Raw genomic sequence first — 17,595 nt, 5'->3', positions numbered from 1 at the left:
TCTCTTAGCAAAATAGTAGTCAGCACTGCTATTCTTGTAACTTGGCCACAAATAGAACCCGATAGCTTATGGGTCAGAGCTTAGGTGTTGTGCTATGAAATATTTGCATCACATTTAGTGTCACATTAAGAAAAGTACAAAACATCCCAATAGAAAAAATGGATAAGAGATTTGAACAGATCATAGAATAGAAACTAAAAAAGATAAAACATATGTCAGTCTTACCAGTAATCAGATAAATGGCAATTAAATAGTAAAATAATGTTTTTGCCTCTCTCATTGGCAAAAAAGTAAAAGTTGGTTAGAGCAAATTTAAGCAATAACTACAAGAGAACTTCACTGAATACTTTCTCTGTGGCAGGCACAACAGTCTTTACAATAATCCTAGTGAGGTGGGTACTATTATTATTATTGTTCTATTGTTAAAGTACTTGAGGCACAAGGATAGAGAAACTTGTCCAAGGTCAGACATTTAGTACTTACTAAGCCCAAATTTGAAATCAGGCAACCTATATCTAGAGCCTTGCTCTTTTTTAAAAAACTTATTTTAATTGAAGGATAATTGTTTTACAGTGTTGTATTGGCTTCTGCTGTACAAGAGTGTGAATCAGCCATAAAGATACATTTGAGCCCCTCCCTCTTTCTAGAGCCTGAATTCTTAATCACCAAAGTGGTGCCTTTGTCTGAATTGGTTACCATTATACTATATGCTCAGCCTCTGGAAATGTCTGCCACATAAGCTCTTAACTATTTGTTGAATGAATTCTTAAAATGAAAATGTATTAGGCATATCATTTTGGAGGGTAGTTTATGAATAGCAAAGAAGACACATACTAATAACTCAATAATCCTATTTCTTAATGTGTATCTTAAAAAAAACATGTGTATAAGGAGGCATGTCCATGGCAGCATTCTTGGTACTTGTTGAAAAATAGGAGAAAATGTAAGTGCTCATCAGTGCTATAAATAACTAATAACTAATGTATAACTCTATATAATTGTTAAACAGCTAAATAAGCTATGAAATAGGACTATTTTAGAATTCTATATGCATAGTTAAATGAAGTATGATGTGGTAAGTTATCTAGGATATATTATGGAATGAGAAAAGCAAGTTACAGAACTTTTACTGCCAAAATAGATTCTAGACAATGAAAGAGTGAAACAAACAAAAATAGCCATGAAAATAGCAGGGAAAACATATGTTAACATTTTTATAATATTGGAATGAGAAAGGCTTTTCTAAGTATGATGTGAAAAACCTTAAAGGAAACTGATGAATTTGATTTACAAAAAAATGGATGACTTCCAAGTAGAAAAAAAAGAATAAGCATTAAACTGAAATAAAGATCCTAGTAAAGTGGATAAACAGGAGCCTATTATACAGAATGAAGTTAGTCAGAAAAAACCCAAATATCGTATGTTAATGCATTTAGAAATATGGTACTGATGAAGCTATCTGCAGGGCAGTATTGAAGATGCAGACAGAGGACAAGCTTGTAGACACAGTGAGGGAAGAAGTGGGGGATGGACTGACAGAATAGCATTGAGACGTATACATTACCGTGGGTAAACCTACAGAGCCAGTAGAGATGTGCTGTGTGACATAGCACGCTCAAATCTGGTGCTCTGTGACAGCCTCCAGGGATGGGATGGGGTGAGGTGTGAGGGAAGCTCAGGAGGAAGAGGACGTAGGCATACTTATGGCTGATTCACGTTGCTCTGTGACAGAAACCAACACAGTATTTACGGCAGTTATCCTCCAATTAAAGATAAATTAAAAAACTCCACAAACATTGTGTGTGTCTGTGTGTGTATATTGTGTGTGTGTGTGTGTGTGGTGTGTGTGTGTGTGTGTGTGTGTGTGTGTGTGTGTGTGTGTGTATAGGCTTCCCTGGTGGCTTAGATGGTAAGGAATCTACCAGTAGTATGGGAGATCCAGGTTTGGTCCCTGGGTCAGGAAGATCTCCTGGAGGAGGAAATGGCTACCCACTCCAATATTCTTGCCTGAAGAATCCCGTGGACAGAGGAGCCTGGAGGGCTACAGTCCATGGGGTCGTGAAGACTTGGACATGACTGAGTGACTAACCCAACCTATATGTATATATAGACAAAAAGGCCAATTAGCATATGACAGATAAATAGATGTTCAGCTTTTACTCATACTTAAAAATACAAATTAGAAGGATGTCCCTGGTAGCCCAGTTGTTGAGAGTTTGCTTTCTCTGGTCTGGGAAGATTCCACATGCCACAGGGCAACTGAGCCTATGAGCTGCAGCTGCTGAAACCCACATGCCTAGAGCCTGTGCTCTGCAACAAGAAAAGCCATCACAGTGAGAAGCCCACACTCGCACAACCAGAGAAAGCCCACAGGTAGCAAAAAAGACTCAGTGCAACCAAAAATAAAAAATTAATTTAAAAAATACTAAGTGAAATATCAGGTCCCATTGCTTCTACCTGTGAAATTGGCGAAGATTGATAATAGTAATGATGAACTTATAGAAAGAATTTTACATAGAAATAGAAATAAGCCCAGCATATTTGGAAATTTTGGCAACATTTATTAAAATTTAGTCTGTGTAATACTTTTGTCTAAAATTCCACTTGTAGGGGTTTATTGTATATTAAAGTGTAAATGTATGTGTACAAAGATATTCATTATATTGTATATAGCTATAAAATATGGAGACAATCTAGACGTCTGTTGAAAGGGATGAGAGTTAAATTTTAATACATGTAATGGAGTGCTATTCAGCTGTTTTAAAAGACTGTGGCAAACCTCGGTGTATACTGCCCCATTTTACACTGCTTTGTGCAGTGCTGACTGATTATAATGCTACATTAAATAACCTTTGTGTGAATATAGTCCAACAGTAGGCCTGTGTGTATTTTAAAAATCCATTATAGTAACCCACTGATATATATCTCTTTTTCCTTGCTCTGCTCTCAGTACTATTACCTGTAGTGGGAGCATTAAGTAATTCAGACATATTATGGCCTAATATTTAGATGTTATTAAACTAGAGTTTCTCTTTCTTTTATTAGCAAAACGAATAAGGACAACTTATAGCTCACGATAGCATTTTTATACTGTAAGTACTTCTAAATGCCAAAAAGCGAAGTGAAAGAGGAATGTTGTTTCCAAATATATACATAACTGGTGGCTAAGACTCTGGGATATGAAACCAGGATGCCTGGGTTCAAATTCTGGCTTTGTTACTGTGTATGACTTTGTGCAAGTTATTTAGCTTCTTTTTGCCTTCATTTCCTCATTATTCATCCAACAAATATTTGAGTGCTTTCCATATGCCAGACACTATTCTGGATGCCAATGATAAAACAAGGAGGATTAAGACATTCTCTACCTTCTTGTGGTATATGTACATTCTGAAGGACTCAATTCTATACCTTACTATTTAGTGTTCATAAGAGGATTAAGGGTTTAATACCTCTAAATCACTTGCAGTAATGTCTGGTACATAGCAAATGGACAATAAATAATGTTGTTCATCCTTCCCAAATAAATAGGTACATGGAATGTAATTTATTAAGTATTTTATGAAAATTTTTGTTAAATAAAATGACATTCAAAGATTTATAATAATCGCTTCTCGGCCTTTTGGCTAAGATCAAGTGTAAAGATTTATAAAACACTATTTCAGTATATCCTTATATTTGTCCGCATGCTAGTTAGTCACATACATTTTTAGTCACTGAACTCTAGCCTGACAGATCGTACTGTCCACTACCGGCCACTGAACTTTACCTTATACCGTATACCATGTTGCAAAAGCTCTTAGCCCAAGAGTGTTCTCCTACTCTATTTTGAGTGTACACAATGTTGAAGTGCAAAATTGTCAGTAGTTCTTTTAAGGAATCTTGATGGAGATGCTACAAAATCAAGAGAGTAAATATCAAAAAGCTATTAACATTGGTAAATTGAAGGTCATCATAAATATCAGTGAAGCCTGGGATGATTGACTAATAATTGTATAACATCTACTAGGAGAAATTATATGTTATATTTATTGTGAATATACAAAATTTCAGCATATAATCTTTTTGTTGTTGTTCAGTGGCTCAGTTGTGTCCAACTCTGCGACCTCATAGACTGCAGCATGCCAGGCTTCCCTGTCCTTCACTGTCTCCCAGATCTTGCTCAAACGCACGTCCTTTGAGTTGGTGATGCCATCCAGCCATCTCGTCCTCTGTCGTCCCCTTCTCCTCCTACCCTTCAGTCTTTCACAGCATCAGGGTCTTTTCTAATGATTGGCTCTTGGCATCAGGTGGCCAGAGTATTGGAGCTTCAGCTTCAGCATCAGTCCTTCCAGTGAATATTCAGGGTTGATTTCCTTTAGGATTGACTGGTTTGATCTCCTTGCAGTCTAAGGGACTCTCAAGAGTCTTCTCCAACACAACAGTTCAGGAGTATCAATTCTTCGGCGCTCAGCCTTCTTTATGATCCAGTTGTCACATCCATATAAGACTACTGGAAAAACCGTAGCTTTGACTATATGGGCGTTTGTCAGCAAAGTAATGCCTCTGCTTTTTAATATGCTGTCTAGGTTTGTCATTGCTTTTCTCCCAAAGAGCAAGCGTCTTTTAATTTCATGGCTGCAGTCACCATTTGCAGTGATTTTGGAGCCCAAGAAAATAAAGTCTGTCACTGTTCCCACTGTTTCCCCATCTACTTGCCATGAATTGATAGGACTTAATGCCATGGTCTTAGTTTTTTCAGTATTGAGTTTTAAGCCAGCTTTTTCACTCTCCTCTTTCACCTTCATCAAGAGGCTCTTTAGTTCCTCTTTGCTTTCTGCCATAAGGGTGGTGTCATGTGCATATCTGAGGTTATTGATATTTCTCCTGGCAGTCTTGATGCCAGCTCATGCTTTATCCAGCCCAGCATTTCGCATAATATACTCTGCATAAACGTTAAATAAGCAGGATGACAATATACAGCCTTGATGTACTCTTTTCCTGATTTTGAATCAGCCGTCGTTCCTAATGTTGCTCTAATTGTTCCTTCTTGACCTGCATACAGGTTTCTCAGGAGACAAGTAAGATGGTCTGGTATTCCCATCTCTTTAAGAATTTTCCACAGTTTGTTGTGATCCACACAAAGGCTTCAACGTAGTCGATGAAGCAGAAGTAGATGTTTTTCTGGAATTCTCATGCTGTTTCTGTGATCTAACTGATGTTGACAATTTGATCTCTGGTTCCTCTGCCTTTTCTAAATCCAACTTGACCATCTGGAAGTTCTCAGTTCACATAGTGTTGAAGTCTAGCTTGGAGAATTTTGAGCATTACTTTGCTAACATGTGAGATGAGTGCAATTTTGTGGTAGTTTGGGCATTCTTTGGCATTGCCTTTCTTTGGGATTGGAATGAAAACTGACCTTTTCCAGTCCTGTGGCTGCTGCTGCGTTTTACCAGATTTGCTGGTATATTGAGTGCAGCACTTTCACAGCATCATCTTTTAGGATTTGACATAGCTTAGCTGGAATTCCATCACCTCCACTAGCTTTGTTCGTAGTGATGCTTCCTAAGGCCCACTTGACTTCGCTCTCCAAGATGTCTGGCTCTAGGTGAGTGATCACATCCTCGTGGTTATTTGTGTCTTTAAGATCATTTTTGTATAGTTCTTCTGTGTTTTCTTGCCACTTCTTCTTAACATCTTCTGCTTCTGTTAGGTCCATACTGTTTCTGTCCTTTTTTGTGCCCATCTTTGCATGAAATATTCCCTTGGTATCTCTAATTTTCTTGAAGAAATCTTTAGTCTTTCCTATTCTATTGTTTTCCTTTATTTCTTTGCATTGTTTACTTAGGAAGACTTTCTTATCTCTCCTTGCTATTGTTTGAAACTCTACATTCAGATGGGTGTATCTTTCCTTTTCTCTTTTGCCTTTTGCATCTCTTCTTTTCTCAGCTATTTGTAATGCCTCCTCAGACAACCATTTTGCCTTTTTGCATTTCTTTTTCTTGAGGATGGTTTTGATCACCACCTCCTGTACATTTTTACAAACCCCATTCATAGTTCTTCATGTACTCTATCAGATCTAATCCCTTGAATCTATTTGTCATTTCCACTGTATAATCGTAAGGGATTTGATTTAGGTTATACCTGAATGGCCTGGTGAATCATACTTGAATCATAGAACAAATATTTATTTATTTATTGCTTTCTCTCTATTATGTTAAATCCTTTCAGTTCTTTAGTGAACTACATAGTCATGGAACCTACCCTCATATAGCTGATATTTCACAATATTACAGAAATAATTATAGGGTTATGAGAGAGCAATGCAGGAAATCTAGTCTGAGGAATCACAGGAGATCTTCCTTGTGGAACTGAGATTTAATCAGAGACCTGAAGGTTGAGTGAGTTTTTATTAGCCAGGAGAGAGTTACAAGAAATGGGTGAGAAACAGTAATGCAAGGAGAAGGGATAGAATCAAAAAAGAACCAGAAGTGGAAAGGACATAGTACTCTTGAAGAATAGGAGGATGTCAGCGTGGGTGGAGAGAAGTAAATGGAAGGGGATGTGGCAAAAGAATAAGCTGCACAGTTAGGCAAGGATTAAGCTATGCAGACCTTATAAAGTCAGAGTAAGGAGCTTTGATATTGTTGTAAGTGCAACAAGAAACAGTTGAAGAATTTCAAGTTGAAGAATCACTTGATTAAACTTTAAATTGAGGTATAATTGATGTATAACATTTTATTAGTTTCAGTATACAGTATAATGATTGGATATTTGTTTGTAGTAGTGTGAATAATCACCACAATAAGCCAAGTTAACATGTAGCTGAAAAAATTTTTTTATTTTGATTAAGCACTTTTAAGATCTGCTGTCTTCAGAAGTACAGAACAGACTTTTGAACTCTGTGGGAGAAGGTGAGGGTGGGATGTTTCGAAAGAACAGCATGTATATTATCTATGGTGAAACAGACCACCAGCCCAGGTGGGATGCATGAATCAAGTGCTCGGGCCTGGTGGGCTGGGAAGACCCAAAGGAGTGGGGTGGAGAGGGAGGTGGGAGGGGGGATCGGGATGGGGAATACGTTTAACTCTATGGCTGATTCATATCAATGTATGACAAAACCCACTGAAAAATAAAAAAAAGAAAAAAAAAGGTCTGCTGTCTTAACAACTTTGAAATATGCAGTATAGTAATATTAACTATAGTCACTACAGTGTACATTATGTCCCATGACATTTATTTTATACCTGGAAGTTTGTGCCTTTTGATCCCTTCACCCATTTCACCACTCTCCATCCCCTCACCTCTGGCAATCACCAATTTGCTATGAGTGTGATGGTTTTTTTTTTAAATTCTGCATATAAGTGAGATCATACAGTGTTCATCTTTCTCTGACTTATTTCACTTAGCAAAATGCTCTCAACGTCCATCCATGTTGGTGTAAATGGCAAAATTTATTTTTTATGGCTGAATAATATGCCATTGTCTATACTACATTTTCTTTATCTGTTTATTCACTGGACACTTGGATTATTTCCCAATAGTTTTATTTTTAATTTTTTGAGCAACCGCCATACTGTTTTCTGTGGTGGCTGCACCAATTTATGTCACCACCAACAGTGCGCAGGGTTCACTTTTCTCCAAGTCCTTGCCAACAGTTATTATCTCTTGTCTTTTTGATAGTAGCCATTCTTACAGATGTGAGGTGCTATCATTGTGGTTTTGATTTGTATTTCTTTGATAATTTGTCATATTAAGCACCTTTCCATGTACTTGTTGGCTGTAAATATGTCATCTTTGGAAAAATATCTATTTAGACCTCTGTCCATTTTTAAATTAGATTTTTGTTTTCTTGCTATTGAGTTGTGTGAATTCTTTATTTATTTTGGATATTAAACCCCTGTTAGATATATGGTTTATAGGTATTTTCTCCATTTTTTACAAGCATTTTCATTTTTTTTGATGATTCCCTTTGCTATTCAGAAACTTTGTGGTTTGATTTAGGCCCAGTTGTTTATTTTTGCCTTCGTTACATTGTTTTGGAGTCAGATCCAAAAAATCATCAAGGCAAATGTCAAGGAGTCTACTATTTATGTTTTCTTGTAGGAATTTTATGATTTCAGGTCTTACTATTCAAGTCTTTAATCCATTTTGAGTTAATTTCAGTATATACTGTAAGAATAGTTAGATTCTTTTGCACGTAGCTGTCCAACTTTCCCTATTTTATTTATAAGAGAGATTATCCTTTCCCTGTTGTATATTCTTGCATCCTTTGTTATATTAATTGACTATATATTATATGCATTTATATATACATGGGTTTATTTCTGGGCACTGTTTCTGTTCCATTGACCTATGTGTGTTTTTGTGCCAATACCATACTGCTTTTTTTTTTTTACCATACTGCTTTGATTACTATAGCTTTGTAATATAATTTTAGTGTGATGCCTCCAGCTTTGTTATTCTTTATCACAATTGCTTTGGCTATTTGGGATCTTTTGAGGTTCCATCCAGATTTTAGGATTGTTTGTTCTATTTCTGTGAAAAATGTTGGAATTTTGGTTTTGATTGCTTTGAATCTGTAGAATGCTTTGAGTAGTATGTAAATTTAAACAATATTAATTCTTGTAATCCATGAACACAGAATATCTTTCTGCTTGTTTATGTCTTCCTCAACTTCTTTCACCAGTATCTTAGACTTCTCAGTTACAAATCTTTCACCTCCTTGGTTAAATTTATTCCTAGGTATTTTAATCTTTTTGATGCAATTATGAGTGGAATTGTGTTCTTAATTTCTCTTTCTGATAGTTGATTAGTGTATAGAAATGCAGCACATTTTTGTATATTGATTTTGTATTTTTCAACTTTACTAAATTTATTTATTCTAAGTTTTTTCGTGAAGTCTTTAGGATTTTCTGTACTGTATATAATATAATGTCATCTGCAAATAGTGGCAGTTTTACTCTTTCCTTTCCAATTTTGATGCTTTTTATTTCTTTTTATTGCCTGAATGTTCTGGCTGGGCTTTCCAATACTGTGTTGAATAAAATTGGTGAAAGTTAACATCTTTGTCTAGTTCATGATCTTAAAAGAAAACTCTCAGTTTTTCACCACTAAGTATGATATTAGCTATGCACTTGTTATGTATAGCCTTTAATTATGCTGAGGTACATTCTCTCTATTCCCACTCATTTGAGATTTTTTATTATGAATAGGTATTGAATTTTGTCAGATGGTTTTCTGCATCTATTGAGATGATCATATGATTTTTATCCTTCATTTTGCTAGCATGGTATATATCACCTTGATTTGCAGGTGTTAAACCATCCTTGCATCCCTGGAATAAATCCCACTTAATTGTAATGTGTGAGCCTTTTAATATATCATTGAATTGGTTTGCTGATATTTTGTTGAGGATTTTTGCATCTGTGTTTATCAGGGATGTTTGTCTGTAATTTTCTTTTCTTGTGATGTGCGGTCTGGTTTTGATATCAGGGTAATTCTGGCCTTGTAAAAGACATTCCCTCCTTTTCTGTTTTCTCAAAGAGCTTGAGAAGGGTTGGTGTTAATTCTTCTTTAAATGTTGCTGAGATTGGACTTTGTTGTTTGGAGTAGTGTTATTACTGATTTAATCTTCTTACTGGTAATCACTCTACTCGGATTTTGTATTTCTTCATGATTTAGTCTCATAAAGTTGTATGATTCTAGTAATTTGTTCATTTTTTTCTAGGTTGTTTAATTTGCTGGTGTATAATTGTTTACAGTCAGCTCTTTTGATTCTTTTTATTTTTGTGATACATTGTTAACATGTCGTCTTTCATTTCTGATTTTGCTTATTTGAGTCCACTTTTTTTCTTGGTGAGTCTAGCTTAAAGTTTATATTTTCAAAAACCTGGCTTTAGTTTCATTGATATTTTCTATTGTAGTGTCTATTTCTTTCTTTCTTTTTTTTTTTAATATTATTTTATTAGTTGGAGGCCAATCACTTTACAACATTTCAGTGGGTTTTGTCATACATTGACATGAATCAGCCATATAGTTACATGTATTCCCCATCCCGATCCCCCCTCCCACCTCCCTCCCCACCCGACTCCTCAGGGTCCTCCCAGTGCACCAGGCCCGAGCACCTGACTCATGTATCCCACCTGGGCTGGTGGTCCGTTTCACCATAGATAATATACATGCTGTTCTTTCAAAACATCCCACCCTCACGTTCTCCCCCAGAGTTCAAAAGTCTGTTCTGTATTTCTGTGTCTCTTTTTCTGTTTTGCATATAGGGTTATCGCCACCATCTATCTAAATTCCGTATATATGTGTTAGTATACTGTAATGTTCTTTATCTTTCTGACTTACTTCACTCTGTATAATGGGCTCCAGTTTCATCCATCTCATTAGAACTGATTCAAATGAATTCTTTTTAACGGCTGAGTAATATTCCATGGTGTATATGTACCACAGCTTCCTTATCCATTCGTCTGCTGATGGGCATCTGGGTTGCTTCCATGTCCTGGCTATTATAAACAGTGCTGCGATGAACAGTGGGGTGCACGTGTCTCTTTCAGATCTGGTTTCCTCAGTGTGTATGCCTAGAAGTGGTATTGCTGGGTCATATGGCAGTTCTATTTCCAGTTTTTTAAGAAATCTCCACACTGTTTTCCATAGTGGCTGTACTAGTTTGCATTCCCACCAACAGTGTAAGAGGGCTCCCTTTTCTCCACACCCTCTCCAGCATTTATTGCTTGTAGACTTTTGGATAGCAGCCATCCTGACTGGCGTGTAATGGTACCTCATTGTGGTTTTGATTTGCATTTCTCTGATGATGAGTGATGTTGAGCATCTTTTCATGTGTTTGTTAGCCATCTGTATGTCTTCTTTGGAGAAATGTCTGTTTAGTTCTTTGGCCCATTTTTTGATTGGGTCGTTTATTTTTCTGGAATTGAGCTTCAGGAGTTGCTTGTATATTTTTGAGATTAATCCTTTGTCTGTTTCCTCATTTGTTATTATTTTCTCCCAATCTGAGGGCTGTCTTTTCACCTTACTTATAGTTTCCTTTGTTGTGCAAAAGCTTTTAATTTTCATTAGGTCCCATTTGTTTATTTTTGCTTTTATTTCCAATATTCTGGGAGGTGGGTCATAGAAGATCTTGCTGTGATTTATGTCGGAGAGTGTTTTGCCTATGTTCTCCTCTAGGAGTTTTATAGTTTCTGGTCTTACATTTAGATCTTTAATCCATTTTGAGTTTATTTTTGTGTATGGTGTTAGAAAGTGTTCTAGTTTCATTCTTTTACAAGTGGTTGACCAGTTTTTTTGTAGTGTCTATTTCATTTATTTTCACTCTAATCTTTCTTATTTCCTTCCTTTTACTAACTTTGGGCTATTTCTGTTCTTTTTCTAGTTTCCTAGGGAAGTGTAAAGTTAGGTTGTTTATTTGAGATTTTTCTTAGTTTTAGGTAGGCATTTTTTGTTATAAACTTCCCTCTTTGAAATGTTTTTCCTGCATCCCATTAATTTTGGCATGTTGTATTTCCATTTTCATTTGTCCTAAGGTATTTTTAAAAATATATTTTTTAAGTTCTCTTTTGATTTCCTTGTTGGCCCCTAATTAGACCTTTTTAAAAGATTACTTTAGCTGCTGAGTGAAGGATGGATTGGGGTAAGTGACAAAGGTACTATGAGATGATCATTGAAGAGATTATTTCTGTAATCCAGATATGGTATAATAGTGACTCAGACCCAAGTAGTGGTTGTTGATAGAGAAAGTGTATTTTTATCAATTTTAGGACATGATTGAATGTTGATGATGACCATCATGGAGAGAGAGAGATGGAGAACAACTATGTCCTGAGCATCTGGGTAATTGATGATAGAAAAAACAGAGAAGCAGCAGCATTGATTATTGTGAGACTAGATGTGCATATTAAGTTTGAGATGTCTGTGAGACACAAAGACTTAAATAAGCACTTTATATATAGATTTAGAACCCAGAAAAGAGGTCTGAAGTAGAGAAAAGGATATTAGGACTTGTTAACAGATAGTGTTTGAGGCAATTGTAGTAGAATTCTCTTGGAAAAGAATATAAATCAAGAAAGAAGAGGGCTAAGTATAGAACTTTGAGGAATTTCAGCATTTTATTGTTATTTAGTTGCTAAGTCATGTCTGACTCTTTTGTGGCCCCATGGACTGTAGCTTGCCAGGCTCCTCTGTCCTTGGGATTTTCTAGTCCAGAATAGTGGAGTGGGTTGCCATTTCCTTCTCTAGGGGATCTTCTGAGCCAAAGATCGAACCTGTGTCTCCTGCATTGGCAGGCAGATTATTTACCACTGAGCCACCAGGGAAAGCCCCATTTCAACATTTAAGATTGGGTAAAGGTGAAGGAGTCAGGGATGAAAGTGTGAGGGAGATATCAAAGAAGTAGGAGAAAATAAAAAATTTTAGTGTCACATAAGTCATGGAAGAATGGTTTCATCAAGAAGGAGGATGTGATCTACTACAATTGAGGGTTGCTAAGATGGGAAAAGAAGCCGGAAAAGAGTGGGGCATGCATGCCAGGTGAAGGGGAGACATTGAGAGTAGACAAATCTTTGAGAAAATACCTCTCCTGGGACTTCCCTTGCAGTCCAGTGGTTAAGATTCTGTGCTCCCAATGCAGGGGACATGGGTTTGATCCTTGGTCAGGGAACTAAGATCCTGTATGCCACACAGCAAGACCAAAAAAAAAAAAACGATAAAAAGAAAATAGTCCTTTTGAATGTGAAGGGTTAACTATTTGAAATTCGAGGTATAGTGAAATATCTAAATGGGGAAGGATTGTATGTTGGGTGGGTGAAGCAGCTGTGTCCCTGGAATTTGAGTGAGAGATGAGGGTTAGAGAAATCGGAGAGCCATTCACATGGTAGTTGAAGGCTTTGGAAGAAAAGGGGGCCAAAGATAAAACTGGGAGATCATGTGTAGCTAGAGATTTTCTTTGGATTGTTATTAAGTAGTGTTGTCCTGTTCCCAGTACAAGTAATCTGAGCATGGGCTTGTTTCCTCCAACTCAGTTATCCATGCTTTGGCTGATACAACTAAGTTTTGCTTTTCTTAAGTTTGACATTGTTAAAAGTAAGATACAGAGCTCTAAATTGCTTCCCTTCAAGGTTGTCAAGACAGGTACAGCATAGGATTTCATTTTACTGCAGATGTTAGGGTAAACATTTTATGAACCTACCTATTTGGCTAGGTTTTCAATAGTTGGTAGTTTGTACATGAAATACATAACTTGTAGTGAGTAGGTTAATGGTGAGTCGTAACTGTTCTTTACACAAACTCTTGTTATTACTTTTGGTACATACAATTTGTGCTGTACAAATTATATCTCCTTGTCAATCTTTTTCCTGAAGTGATCTAAAAAAATAAGACCCTTCCCCAGTGAATTTATCTCTTTTATTATCTACTGTAGCTCATAGAATTTCTAAGCTAGTGTCTGATCTTTGAAATTTTAGATATGTGATTAAGGTTGAAACTCTGTTTTTTTAAAGATTTTTTTCTTTTGATGTGGACCATTTAAAAAAGTCTTTATTGAATTTTTTACAACTTTGCTTCCGTTTTATGTCTTGACTGTGAGGCATGTAGGATTTTAGTCCCTGGCCAGGGATCAGTCTGTACCCCCTGGATTGGGAGGTGAAGTCCTAACCACTGGGAAGCTTCACAACTCTGATTTTGATGTCATTTGTCTCAGTTTATATCATTCTGTGCAGATGTATTTGTTAAGATATTTGTTGTAAGTTAAAGCAACCAATTAGAACTTACTTATGGAGAATTTTATAAGGGTACTAGCATATCTCACAGAAAGGCAGGGATTGCAGTTGTCTCTTAGGAATAGCATAGGAGTCTGTAATTCGTTAGTTTAGTCCAAGAGCCCACACCATATTAATAAAGTGGTTAAATTGATTAGTTTCCCAAGAATATGGCTTTTTATCTTGCAATAAAAATTTATGTGTGTGTATGGAATGAGAGACAGGCAATCCTAGAGTTCTAACGACAAAGATAATACAATAGGTACCTACTACCTATTTAAAAATTAAAGATATGGACTTGAACTACTGTAGTGTTCATTAGTGGTTCTAGTCATGGACCATCTATTCGCTACTTATATATATATATGTTGTATATCTGAATAATATACACAAATTTGTTTTTATGTCTTGAGTCTTATTACTCTAGACTTGAGAATTATGCGTGTTACTTGTTTCAGTGGCAATCTCAGATCAGTTTTTGTTCTAGAGGTTTCAGTGAGTGTGTATATTTGATACATCTGTTACCATGTTTTCCAATATTTGTTCAACTCTGTTTTTTTTTTCCCCAGTGTGTACTAGGTGAAAGCAACTACCAGGTCCTAATAGCTCTTGACCAAGAATTCAATGTTTGTGAAAGATGCCAGGTTGATATCCTGGAAATTGAAACCCTGTGTGAATGTGATATAGCAATAATGTCAACTTCCCACATCTTCCTCTCTTAATGTACTTTGGTCTTGATCTTGCAGGAATAAAGCTCTTCTCAAAGATTATCTCATTCCTTTTTCTGCCACTGTGAGTGAGATTGTTTAAAGCATGTTTTTATAGGATCAAATATACTTAGCCTCTTCAGAAAGTTGAATAGTCAAGTTACTTTTTGTTCCTGTGTTTCTTTTCATTGTTCAAACTTGAATCCTTCACTTAAGACCAGTGCCTCTGATGGATTACTAATTGTATAAACAGACTAGTCCACTGTTGGCTTTATGGTTCATATCACATTCTGGTTTTCTGTTGTAATTCTTTCACACAAATTGCATTTTGATGATGAATAGTAATAGCAACCACTCATTGAACACTTAACATATGAGACCTAGGGAAGGCACTTTATATATAAATACTTTCTTCATTTTTAAAACTGTCCAGGCAAGATTAGTGTTCATACAAAGTATAAAGAAACTAAGACTCAGAAAGTTTAAGTAAATTGCTCAAAGCAACAACAGTTGTTAGATGCTGCTGCTGCTGCTGCTGCCGCTAAGTCACTTCAATCGTGTCTGATTCTGTGCGACCCCATAGACAGCAGCTACCAGGCTCCTCTGTCCCTGGGATTCTCCAGACAAGAATACTGGAGTGGGTTGCCATTTCCTTCTCCAATGCGTGCATGCATACTAAGTCGCTTCAGTCGTGTCGAACTCTGTGCGACCCCATGGGCAGCAGCCCACCAGGCTCCTCCATCCACAGGACTCTTCAGGCAAGAATACTGGAGTGGGTTGCCATTTCCTTCTCCTTCTTAGATGCTAGAGCATGAATTCAGACTTGGATTTGCCAGAGTCCTGCGCTAGTGTTCTTTCACCAAACTCCAGTGATGCTCATAAAAATGTTCATTTGATGATTAAACATCAGAGAAGCAAGTCTGTTACTTATTGGTAATCATTGATTTGAAATTCCAGTCCCAGTTTTCTAGATATTCCATTGCTGTATTTATGGATACTCTTGAATCACACTTTTTTTTTTTTAAGGTGAGTCATCAAACTAATAGAAGCTATTTGAAGTTGTGACTAGGATAGAAAGCCCTGATAAAACGTAGTTTAAGTTTGAACTTCATTATGTAAACTAATAATTTTATGTTGGCGTTAGTGAACTTTAAAATGGTAATTACATTAGAGCCCTAGCAGTCTTAGCACAACTCTTGGGATCCTTTGTGGGTGGAAGTACTTTAAAAGTTTGCTTTTTGGTTATTTTACTTTGGATCACTAGTAAGTTAGTGAGCACTTATTCTGTGCCACATATTGTCACACACACACACACACAGACAGAGAAAATATAGTGATCAATGCGTCAGAAGCAGTCTCTTTTCTGTAAAACCTCAGTAGCCTGGAAAGAGGAGATAAACAGTTAAAAAAATTCATAATTCATATGAGTGCAGTGATAGAGGAAATGAAGATATATGAAAAGAAGAAGCTCTTGTCCTAGACCTAGAGCAGAAGGACTTCATGGAAGATATGATGTTTAGGGTAGGAAAAGGAGGATAAGCAGGAATTAGTTGAGTAATAGTGGTGGGTGCAGAGTATTCTGGGCCTAAATATTAATATGTGAAGACCTGTTTTTTTCCTCAGTAGTTTGGAGATATAATTCACATATCATAAAATTCTCTCTTTTAAAATTCACATTCAGTGGTTTTCAGTTATATTCAGAGTTTTCCAACCATCACTACTACCTAATTCCAGAACATTTTCATCACCTCCAAAAGAAACACCATACCCATTAACATTCACTCCCTATTCCCTCCTCTCCCTGGCCCCTGGCAACTACTAATCTACTTTCTGTCTCTAAAGAGTTGCCTGTTCTTGACATTTCATATAAATAGAACCATACAATATGTGGTCTTTTGTGACTGGTTTCTTTCACTTAGCATAAGGTGTTCAAGGTTCATCCATATTGTAGAATGTATCGGTATGAAGGCCTGTTTTGAGAAATGGAGATGAGCAGTATCGAGAATCTAAAGTTCGGTTGATCAGGATGATCAGTGCATAGAGCAAGGATTTAAAACTAAAGAGAATGTTTCATACTAGAGAGGTAGGCAGAAACCAACTCAACAAAGCTGTGTTACAGAGGTATGGGCTTTATCCTGAGGGCGGTAAGATACCATTGAGTATGAAAATAACATCATCAAATTTGTGTTTTCTATTTGTGTAGAGGATAAGCTGGATGGACACAAAATGGGGGCCAGGGAGATTAGTTAGGTTTCTTGCAGAAATCTGAGCAACAGAAAGATGTTGATCGTGTGGGATATGGCCTGGGAATGGAGAGCAGTAGATAGATATGAGAGGTTTAAAAGGCAGGATTGGCAATACTTGGTGTTAGAGTGGATGTAAAGGTGAGGGAAGAGAGGTAGAATCTAGAACGGCACTGAAGTTTTAGGGTTGGTGGGCCAGGTAGATTGTGATTCATAGATTAATTAAGGAACTGGCTAGGTAGATAAATTCCCAGGGTGCCAATCTATGAGAAGTACTAAAGTAGCACTGGAAAGCTAAAGAGATGAAAAAATGCATTTATGAGAACTCTTGTGGAGGAAAACTTTGGTAAGCTTCTAGAGAAGGAGATAAGACTCCCCTCTCTCACCTGCCTTCTTGTTTGAGTAATGAATGAGATGTTTTCTAAACTACTCTTGAGAATCCCAAAGGCTTTTTTATTGAGTGGCATATGTAAATTTGGAACTAGAGCTAAAAATAGGCCAGTAGTGGAGAGGCTGCCATCAGGGGTCTTCTTTTTTGCCTGTTCTTACGTTTCTTACCCTTTTTTCTTGGATTTTTCATATGAGATTGGATTGAAGAGTGTCAAATTACTTACTATTGTTTATATCTATTGTTATGTAATAATTTGCACAAAAACATAATGTCTCACCCCAATAATGTAATTCTCTCTTGTGATTCTAGGGATTGATTGGACTAGCTAAGTGGTTCTCTTTTAAGGGTCTTTATGAAATTGTAGTCAGATAGTGACTGGGGCTAGGGCCATCTTGAGGTTTGCTCATTCACATATGGGAAGGTTCATGGGCCAAATCACCTACGTGTAGCCTTTCCCCTGGGCTCTCTCAGGATAACTGGATTCAAAGACTGAGTGTCCCAAG

At 36.7% G+C, this 17,595-nt stretch overlaps 1 protein-coding gene and 1 pseudogene across 3 annotated transcripts in view; both read left to right on the top strand.

The window, feature by feature from the left end:
* Window positions 1–17,595, top strand: part of ZFYVE9 (zinc finger FYVE-type containing 9) — a 180,966-nt gene that overhangs the window by 37,430 nt on the left and 125,941 nt on the right. The window lies entirely within an intron of this gene.
* LOC136156550 (U2 spliceosomal RNA) lies at window positions 3,604–3,744 on the top strand (annotated as a pseudogene).

The sequence above is a fragment of the Muntiacus reevesi genome, chromosome 1 (genome assembly GCF_963930625.1).
Source record: "Muntiacus reevesi chromosome 1, mMunRee1.1, whole genome shotgun sequence".
Taxonomy (NCBI): Eukaryota; Metazoa; Chordata; class Mammalia; order Artiodactyla; family Cervidae; genus Muntiacus; species Muntiacus reevesi.
This window is presented reverse-complemented; position numbering and strand designations above follow the sequence as displayed.